Here is a 10482-nt window from a genome sequence, read left to right on the forward strand (position 1 = left end):
TCATTCTAAGCCTTGATCATATTTTACATTATTCTGAGAGATGGTAATAGACCTTTGGTAATCAATAATAGCTTGCAAAATGACAAGGAATCTGTGGCTCGTTCTGAAAATTGGAAGGCCAGCATGAAGCCGTAGCCCCTCAAGACTGAGCCACTATTCCTCAAGTGACTGCAGACTGCAGATGTTGGAATCTGGAGCAAAGAAAACGACAAGTTGCTGAACAAACTCAGTGGGTTAGGCAGCTTAGTCTATGTTTCAGGTTGAAACCCTGTTTCAGAACTGAGGGGAGATATCCAGTATAAAGATGGAGGGAGACGGGTGATTGATGGATCCAGGTGAGGAAGAGGTTTTTGGGCAGATGGAGTCAGATGGAGGAGAAAGGTATGGGAATAGTGACAGAGGCTGGAAAGTGATAGATGAAGACAACAAAGATGTGAAGATTATGGAATCGACCTATCCCTTGCCAGCTCCCCCATCTCCCTCTGCACTCTCAATCTATGCAGGGCCTTAACGAAAAATGTCAACTATCCTTCTGCCTTCAAAGATGCTGCCTGACCCATTGAGTTCATCCAGCAACTTGTTATTAAATTGTGATAACTTTCTTATATCTAATTATTAATTTTATATCTCCTAATCTCCTTAACCATTGTACTTATATCTTAGTACGTTCATTAACACCAGCAATTTTTTTTGTGTGAAACTGTTGGTATTTACTGAGAAAGTTCAATCCAGTTTCTCTCTTGTAGGACCATATTCTTAAACACATTTATCAGATCATTTATTAGTCTTCTGCACTCAGTGGAATATAAGCCAAGGCCACATCGTTGTGCTGATTGCTTAATCTATTTCATCACCACATCATGCTGATGTGAGAATCTTGTTTCTCATTCTTTCCATTTCTGGAGCTCTCTATCTGCTTTGCATGTGATGTTCCTGAGCTTAATGCATGGTCTTTAAGTTGGATGAAATCAGCAGGGTTTACAGTGCATGTCGAAATGTGCAGATATGGCCCAAGTGTGGAGAGAGAGACACTGAAGAGGGTCAACAGCTCACTGACTTTAATGAGAACTGTTGTAGAATTTAAAGGAACAGAAAAACAATAAATGCCAGCCCGACAACTGTTATCTAAAAGTCTCATACTGAAAGTTAAATGCCAACACTGTGTTTGAAAACAATAACTTTCCAGCATCAGTCGAATTGGTAGTCCTCTTTCACAGACAAGGATGAGGTTAAGCAGGGAGAGTAAACTTTGCTGCACTTTTGGTCAAGTCTCAACAGGATGAGAATGGAAAGAAGGGAGTTAAATACCACCATAATGGAACAGTAATTAGCTAGAACATGTATACTCACGAGTGAGCTTGCCATACCTGTTCCACGGCCCGCCTGTGCAGGCACATAAAACCCACAGCAGAGACCGTGGTTGTGACATTGCATTCTTGTTGGTTTATAGGATTCAGGAACAACAGTAATGCTGATGATATGCTTGGTGTGATTTGTCTTGCTCCAATGTCCATTTTTTCCCTAATTCTTGTACATCCTAATAGCAGCCTATTAGGTAATCAGCAATGCTTGATTCCATGCTCATCTGCCCATCGCTTTTACAAGCTTCCCAATAGAATCATATGAGGGTGATTTGGAGTATGAAATCTGCAATAATTTCCAGAACAACTGGACAGCAGTTGTTGGGGACATGGAGACTGCCTTGCAAGATCACTGGCAATTACCTCAGGTCATCGCAACCAAAGTGAAACCACCCAGGTCATCAGAGTCTTGTGGAGCAACTAATGATTTTTTTTGCACGACATTGGTCCTAATTCTTCTGATTTCCTTCACAATGTCCCATCTCCAAGACACATGAAAGGCAATATTGTTTCAAAGAAAAAAAACAGAATGTTGTTCTTGTATCATGATTAAATAATTGAGATGGCGACTTATTCTTTCTCACCTTTTGCTCTTTGAGCTTCTGTTTGAACGGAAAGCTTCTGGGTAACTGCTCTGAGTCCATTGGTATTTTACTGGACTGGAGAGAGTCATTCAAAAGTAATTCAAAATACACTGAACCTATGCCAAAACAATTATGTTTTACTGTATGTCAATAATCATTTTCTAAAACTGGAGTCTTTGGGCACAAACAGCATATAGGAACAAGACATAAAACTTACCTCTCGCCTACCTCAAAGTTCAAAATACACATATATCACCATATACAACCCTGAGATTCATTTCCTTGCAGGCATACTCAATAAATTAATAATAGAATAATAACAATAATAGAATCAATGAAAAACTTCACTAACTTGGGCATTCAACCAGTGTACAAAAGACCACAAAAAGAAAGAAATATTAATAATAAATAAATAAGCAATAAATATTGAGAACATGAGATGAAGGGTCCTTGAAAGTGAGTCTATAGGTTGTGGGAACATTTCAATGATATGGCTAATGAAGTTGAGTGAAGTGATCCCCTTTGGTTCAAGAGCCTGATAGCTGTACTTTCTTCCTGATGGCAGCGGCAAGAAAGAGCATTGCCTGGATGATTGATTGATACTGCTTTCCTGAAACAATGCTTTGTATAGACATGCTCAATAGCAGGAAGGGCTTTACCTATGAAGGACTGTGCCATATTCACTACTTTTTGTGGGATTTTTCATTCAAAGACTTTGGTATTTTCATACCAGGCTGTGATGCAGCCAGTCAATATACTCTACACTAAACATCTATAGAAGTTTGTCAAAGTTTGAGATGTCATACTGAGTCTTTGCAAACTTCTAAGAAAGTAGAGGCGCTGCCATGCTTTCTTCATAACGTACTTACGTTCTGGGCCAATGATAACGCCAAGGAATTTAAAGTTGATCCTCTGATGAGAACTGACACATGGACCTCCAGTTTTCTCCTCCTGAAGTCAATACTGCTGACACCGAGTGAGAGGTTGTCGTTTTTACACCTCCTAGATGCTGATTCGTCACCACCTTTGATTCAGCCGATGACAGTGGTGTCATCAGCAAACTTACTCACACAGTCGTAAGTGTAAAGCGAGCAGAGCAAGGGGCTTGTTGTTGCGTAGATGAAATCACTGGAGAGACAGAGTTACTGGTAGATACAAAGCAGCTTCTTTATTCGACACAACAAGGTACAGCAGGCATCATACGGACAGAGACGCTTTCGGTAGAAAGGTCTGCTAGCTCAATGTGGGCTCAATATTTATATGCTAAACACAACGGCAACCGCTACTTAAAAAGTTATAGATAATGCTTCCTTTTGAAGCTACATACAAAACATCACACCTTCTGACTTCATCCTTTCCTCCCGACGTCAACATGTCTGGGTTGGTACTCACAGCCTTTAGGAGTGCAACTCAAATCCACAATACATTTATTTGGTATTTGACGTGCTAACATAGAGGACAATTAATAAAGTATAGATAAGGCTGTCTTCGAAATTACCTGTAAACTTCACACTTCCATCCGCAGCGTCTGGCTAGTATTCTGATATTCACAGCTTTTAGGAAATGCATTGTTGTTAACTCAATCCACAGTACTTTGTCAAACAGAAGACTGGTGGCCAGAGTCATTTAAGTGTAAATGAATCATCTACCCAAAAACTCACTCTAACAGTCCCTCCTCTTGGCCCTCCTGGACAAAAACTTAATTTGTACTAGGAAAGGCCAACCTAGGAAGATCTGCTCAAATAGGGCAGCAAAAATGCCCTGTCTCAAAATTCACCCCCAATTTTATGTACCTCGATATCTATCCTAGCATTCCCCAATCACTACCTAACAAATGTTAAGCAGAGAGGCTGTTCCAAGCCTTTAGAAAACTCGGCTCCTTTTGTGTGCCTGTGGTTTTTTCCCTGCAGGCTGACTGCAGCTTAATCACATTCCTTTGTCTTCAGCCCTTTATCCTCTGGTCGCTGAAACTCTCCTTCAAGGAGCACCCACAGGCCTTCTCATCGATGTACAGGAAGGGGTTGGGGTGGCCTCTACGTAAATGTCTGCAAGGACCTCTCCCTGGTGGCACCCCCTTCCAAACTGTCCGGTCGACCACTGGCCCAACTGCTGAAAAGGGCCAAGCTCCTCAGACTCGGGGTGACTGCTTTCAGATGCCGAGTGCAGTCTGAAATGCCGTCGAAGTGGTGGGACTTGCCACCTCTGCTTCAACTCAAAAATCCCTCCCCGTCTATTTCCCAATAAATGTCTATACTATGCTATAAAATTAATTGTCTACCTTCAGCAACCAGCCTTCTTTACAGAGTACCATCATCATCACACTAGCAGGCTATTCATGGTTTTCCAACACGCTCTCAGTGTCTTCTGCCACGCTGTCGGCGTTTTCTGCCTTTGCGTGTTCTCCGAGTATGTTTTTATCAGCTGTGGTCAGGTCTGGCATGGCCGGCTGGTGTTCCTCTCTTAGGTTCTCTGTAATTACATGGTTACTGAGTACACTTGGTGCCCCACTCTGTCTGTGGGAGAAACAAGAGGGTGAGTTGTTTGCTTTAACCTGAGTCCAGTGTTTCCACTGGCTGCCTCGCCGCGTCTGTACACAGACACACGTATCATTGGTTAAGAGTACTGTCTGTGGTCCTATCCACCTGGGGGCAAACCCTGACCTTTCCAGCAGCACCCTCACCATAACTTGGTTGCTGGGCTGTGGAAGAACTATCCCCTTTCCCTCTGGCTCTTTCTGGTCAGCGATTCGCTGTTGTTGTTTCGCTCGGTCCTTTAGTACTTCAAGTTGGTTACAAAGATCTTTCACATATTGGGTCATTCTATCCCTGTAAGCCCCAGGCTCCCCGCAAACTGTAATTACCCCATAAAGGAGTCGCATTGCTCGCCCCATCAATAATTCGTAGGGGCTGAGACCCAACGTGCAGTTCGGGGTTGCATGCAATCTCATCAGGATTCCTGGTAATACATCAACCCATGTCTTTCCTGTCTCAGCTATAGCTTTGGCTAATGCATTCTTGATTGTTCGGCTCATCCTTTCTACCATCCCTGAACTCTGGGGGTGGTAGGGTACGTGGAACCGTTGTCGAATCCCTAGCAGTCGACACATTTCCTTCATCACTTTCCCCGTGAAATGTGCTCCCTGATCTGAATCCACCTGAACTGGGGTTCCCCACCTTGGGAGGATTTCCTGAACTAGGATCCATGCAGCGGTGCGGGCTGTGCAGTCCCTTGTGGGGAAAGCCTCCACCCACCGGGTGAAGTGATCCATAATTACTGGGCAGTAGCTTTCCCCCCTGCTTTTTGGCAGGGGCCCTGTGAAGTCTATACCGATGTTTTCCCAGGGTCCCCTCGGCCAAGGCTGATTTGCCAGCTGTAGCTTTCTGCCCTTACCAGGGTTATGCTGGGCACAAATGATACAACGGTGGCAGAATTTCTCAACATCCCTGCCCATCCCTGGCCACCACCAGTCCTGCTGGAGGGTTGTGATCATGCTCTGCCTTCCCTGATGCATCATCCCATGATATAACTTTAGTAGTATCTGTCTAATACAGGGTGGGGCCACCACGACTCTTTCCTCCCCGTGTGTCCAGCACCCACCTGATCCCTCCTTTGCTGCTTTTCTCCTCCACTTTTCCTTCTCTTCTGCCCCGACCTCTTCATATAATTTTACTAAGCTGGCTTCTGTCGTTTCCTTCTGCACAAACACCCCACTGCTTTTAGAGTCTTGACGAAGGGTCTCGGCCCGAAATTTTGACTGTACCTCTTCCTATAGATGTTACCTGGCCTGCTGCGTTCACCAGCATTTTTTTATGTGTTTTGCTTCCATTGCTTTTAGCATGTTTTTGCCCAATTTTGTAATTTTTTGAGATGTTTCAGTGGTCACATGTCTAACACAGAAAAAGTAGAATTCCAGTTTCTAGGCAAAACCACTTGTTACTTGACAGTACAATCTATAATTAAACTCATTAAACTTCAGTGCAAAAGGAACATTGTCCTGTGGGTGATTGGTATCATTTGACCCAGCAGGTCAATTGCTTGCTAGGGATCTTGAAGTGGATATTTTGAGCTCAGGAAAATGGGTGGGGATAATTCTGTCCCCCACCAACATTTGGGTCAGATTCCAGCTGCTTGTTCTAGTCCCTGCAGGCACCTCCATGGAATCTGCACTGAATCCCCAAAGTGTTAGAGCAGATTTTAAAAATTAGCTTTATTTGTCACATGTACATTGAAACATACTGTGAAATGCACTGTTTGTATCAAATCAAATCAATAAGAATTGGGCTGGGCAACTTGCAAGTGTTGTCAAGTTTCTGGTGCCAACATAGCATGCCCACAACTTATTAACTCTAACCATATGTCTTTGGAATGTGGGAGGAAATTGCAACACTCAGACGAATGTCATAAGGTTGAGGGGAGAACATGCAACCTCCTCACAAACAACATCATGGATGGCTTTTTGCCTCAGCACCACACTTCTATCTCAATCCCATATCTGTGCATTTTCCTTATTAGCCAAAAAATCATGACATTCTCAGACAATGTCTCGATTAAAAAAATTAGTGACCGAACTACAGCTCTATTAGGTAAAAGATTCCAAGAGATCAGTATACTTGCGCTAAAAATTTCTTCTTACCATTGTTCTGAGTGATGGACCCCTTATTTTGATAACTTGGCTGTCATTTCTGGACACCCACCAAGGTAAACATAATTTCCACTTCTCCGTGGATTGTCACCTTGTCGTGGTGAAGCTTGTGTGGTCCTGTGATTCCGAGAGCGATGCCGTCTGGAGCTATGCTCCTGGTAGTGTCACCCATGGCGGTATGGTCAAGGGTGAGGTCCCTGACAAAGGACAATCCAACCAAGACCTCAACGGTGGAACAGGTGGACGAAGTTACTTCGAACTCAATGGCTGTGAAGGCGGATGAAGGCTGCAACAAATCCATCAGCTTCAATCATCGTGGTTTCCATGCTATTGGAAACAGTTGGTTGATCTGTGAAGTATCGTGTGTTTCTTGAAGTGCAACATCAAGTACACGTTAAACAAATACACGCACAGGCGTCTTTGCTCTGTGGGCCACTTCTTCAGAACGAAGACCATCATCCTCAACCTTGAGGGATAGCCACAACGAATTTCCACAAATTTCATATGAATGTTTATGTTTTAATGCATTTGTCGGGTAGTGTAATTGGGTGAAATGTACATAATTCACAACCACCGACATTGAGTTTGGATTTCAGTTTAAGAGGCTGGTCTGACATGGTGACATAATTACATTAGGTTTTTACCCCACTTTGTGTTCAGTGTTGGAGTGCAATAAATGAGTTGTTATGGTTCTTCTTAAACATAAAACGCCTCATGCTGTTTTCATTTGCAAATACCTTCATTGGTGATCCTGATGCTCTAGGATGATTCCAGAGTTATTGAACTTGTCAGCCAATGCAGCTGCTGGAGTTTGGGAGCAAAATGCCATCATTTGGTTTGTACATGCTGAGGCCCAACTTGCTCTGTGAGAAATCTCTGCTGACAACACCAAAGATTTCTATGTGGTAGTATTGCTCAGCAACTCTAAGGCTGTGAGAGTGGTGAGTTTACTAGAACACCTGCCTGAACATGATAAATACTGATCGCTGAAAACTCACCTTTTACAGACTTTTAAACTATCCGCTTCTGAGAACACCAAACAGTTGCTCTCCTGCCTGGGCCTCAGCGATGCTAAGTCTTTGGAGCTAATGGACCACCTGCTGGGAAATCACTAACCCTGTTTTATTTTTAAAGAACTCTTCATGTAGCAAATGCCTGATGAAGTTTGCATAGCCTTCGCTAATGCACCCCTGAAGGATTATAGGGAGCTTGCTAAGATGGCTGATAGTCTACACTCAGCTAGGCAATGGTGAATAATTCCTCCTCATTTCTCTATCTCAATAAGCCCAGTCAAAAAGGCCCTCAACGTAAGGATACCCACGGCTAAGAAACAGGCGACAGCGGTCCTGTGTTTTTACTGTGCTCGCTTTGGTACGAACACTAGGAAGTGCCGACCACCTTGCAGTTTCAACAGTGCCAGTGCATCGGGACATCAGAGGTCTGTGAACACCAAGGGTTTCAGTTGCTAGGATCATCTACTAGTCATTACAGACACCTTTTCAGGGTGATGCTTCCTGTGTGACACCAGTGCTGAAGTGTCCTGCCAGCACTGCCTATTGATCATAAGGAAAGAGTGACGAATTCTCACTGGAGACCACCAATAGCAGCAGAATCCAGACTTTTGAGACACAGCAGGTTCAGAGGGCAATGTTCCTAGCTAAAGTGGCTAGACCTCTGCTCAATGCAGATTTCTTTGTGCCCAAGGTGTGGAAACCAATTTTAAGAACTACTGCCTTGTGGATGTCAAGGACTTTGGGTCATTACCCTGCCCCCCCCCCCCCAAGTAAGTTCCCCACAACAACTCTATCAAGCACAAGTGACTTTACTCGACTGCTTGCTGAATTCCCAAAGCTCATCAAGCCCACATTCTCCACTAAAAATCACAAAACATGGGATTGAACACCATATTTTCACAACTTGCCCACCAGTCCATGCCCACGTGTGTAGACTGGACCCAGAAAAGCTGGCAATCGCAAGGCTGTTTGCCAACATGGAGAGACTTGGCATTATACGATAGTTGAATAGCCCCCCAATCCGATGGTGGTTGCCGTCCATGTGGTGATTACCGATGTCTTAACGAGGCCACAACATCTGATCATTACCCAGACCCACACATCCAAGACTTTTCGGCATGTTTTGATGGAAAATTCATCTTTTTCCAAAGTTGATCTTATTAGGGGCTACCATCAGGTGCCTGTGTGCTCTGAGGGCTTCCCTGACTGATGAGTGTTGGCATGATCATCTCCCACGAGTCCTGCTGGGCCTCAGAACTGCTCCTAAAGATGACCTCCAGTTGTCCATGGCAGAGCTGGTATACGGGCAGCTATTACAAATGCCAGGTGACTTTATTCCTGAAGCCACAACCACCTGGTCAGCCTCTCAACAGCATTCCACCCACCTCAGTAAGTTCATTTTCTTTTCATCTATTCCTACTTCCCATCGTGACATACAGCACTCTTGGATTCCCGTTGATCAACATTCCACTGCACTTTTTGCCCGGATTAAGTTGAAATTCTCACCTTGCAGTTACATATTTCAAATGTTCATTTTGTCATACAGATCAGCCAGGTATGCCACATCTCCATGTAAAAGTTCAATCTTGTTTCCCAAGCTCTTGTCGACTTTGAGCAAAAATTCAACCACAGTGTCAAAAAGATCAAAGAAACATTTTAAGCAGCAGCCTTTTGACAGCCAATGCACTTCATTGTGAAGAAGCAATCATTCAAACTCTTCATTATCTTGGCACAATTGGTGAAATATTCTGCTCTTTAAATGCATGAGCTTTAATTTTGTTGATAGCAGGTATTACAAGTCATGCTTGAAAAGTTGCTGGCTGAGATTTTTGGCTGCGAGATATTGACGATGAATTACACAATGGATTGCAAACAGACTTGGAATTTCTTTTTTCATAAATGCCACTAAACCAGCATGGTGACCTATCATATATGGTGCTCCATCTGTCGCACAAGAAATCATGTTCCTAATTGGAATACTTTTATCCTCAATATATATTTTGAGCTCATTGTAGATAGATTCTCCATTGATATTTGTTTTCAGCTTTTTACAAAAGAGAATCTCCTCATAAACTTCGTCATTTTTGATAAACCATGCATATGCCATTAACAATGCCTTGTTGTCTCAAACAGTTGACTCAGATTTTAGTTGTATCTCAACTTTTTTTTTGTAGCTCTGTGCATAGTTGGTACTCAATGTCTTCAGTCATTTTGTCAATATGATGAGCTACAGAGTTATTACTCAGGGGAATTGATTTTAAAATATTGGTATCCATTTTGAGAACAGTGGTGAGCACTTCTGATACAGCAGGCATCATTAACCTTTCACCAGTTGTATGAGATTTTCCACACTTTGCTATCATTTTGGAAATGTTATAAGAAGCAATGAGACCACTATTAAGGTCATTTTTAGCTTTCTCAGCAAATGACTTGAGTGTGCAACGCTTTTCAAATGCTTCTCTCATCTTCTGGAACTGAGTAATACCATAAGTAGCCTTTTCAGGGAGTCGTTTATAGAAGTGCTCCTGCAATCTTGATGGTTTCGTGGCTTCATTAGACAGTACAGTATTACAAATAAGACACATGTGGTGTCGCTGATCTGACAAGAATGGAATAAAACCATACTCCAGGCATATAACATGGCATTGACGCACTTTCTGTAGTTTCTGTTTCTCAGCAGGATTAGAATTCAAGGCTTCACCACCTTCAGACTCATAGAAATCGCACCATACGTATTTATCCATCACTAACAGGGCTAAATTAAAATTAAAAATGAATACAAACTGGGAACGCTTGTAGGATGTTGACAACAGCAGCGAGTTGACATGGGTGGAATGATGGTATCAACACAAAAATAAAGGTGAAACAAAGATAAAGGCAAC

Source organism: Mobula birostris, chromosome 20 (assembly GCF_030028105.1).
Source record: "Mobula birostris isolate sMobBir1 chromosome 20, sMobBir1.hap1, whole genome shotgun sequence".
NCBI lineage: Eukaryota > Metazoa > Chordata > Chondrichthyes > Myliobatiformes > Myliobatidae > Mobula > Mobula birostris.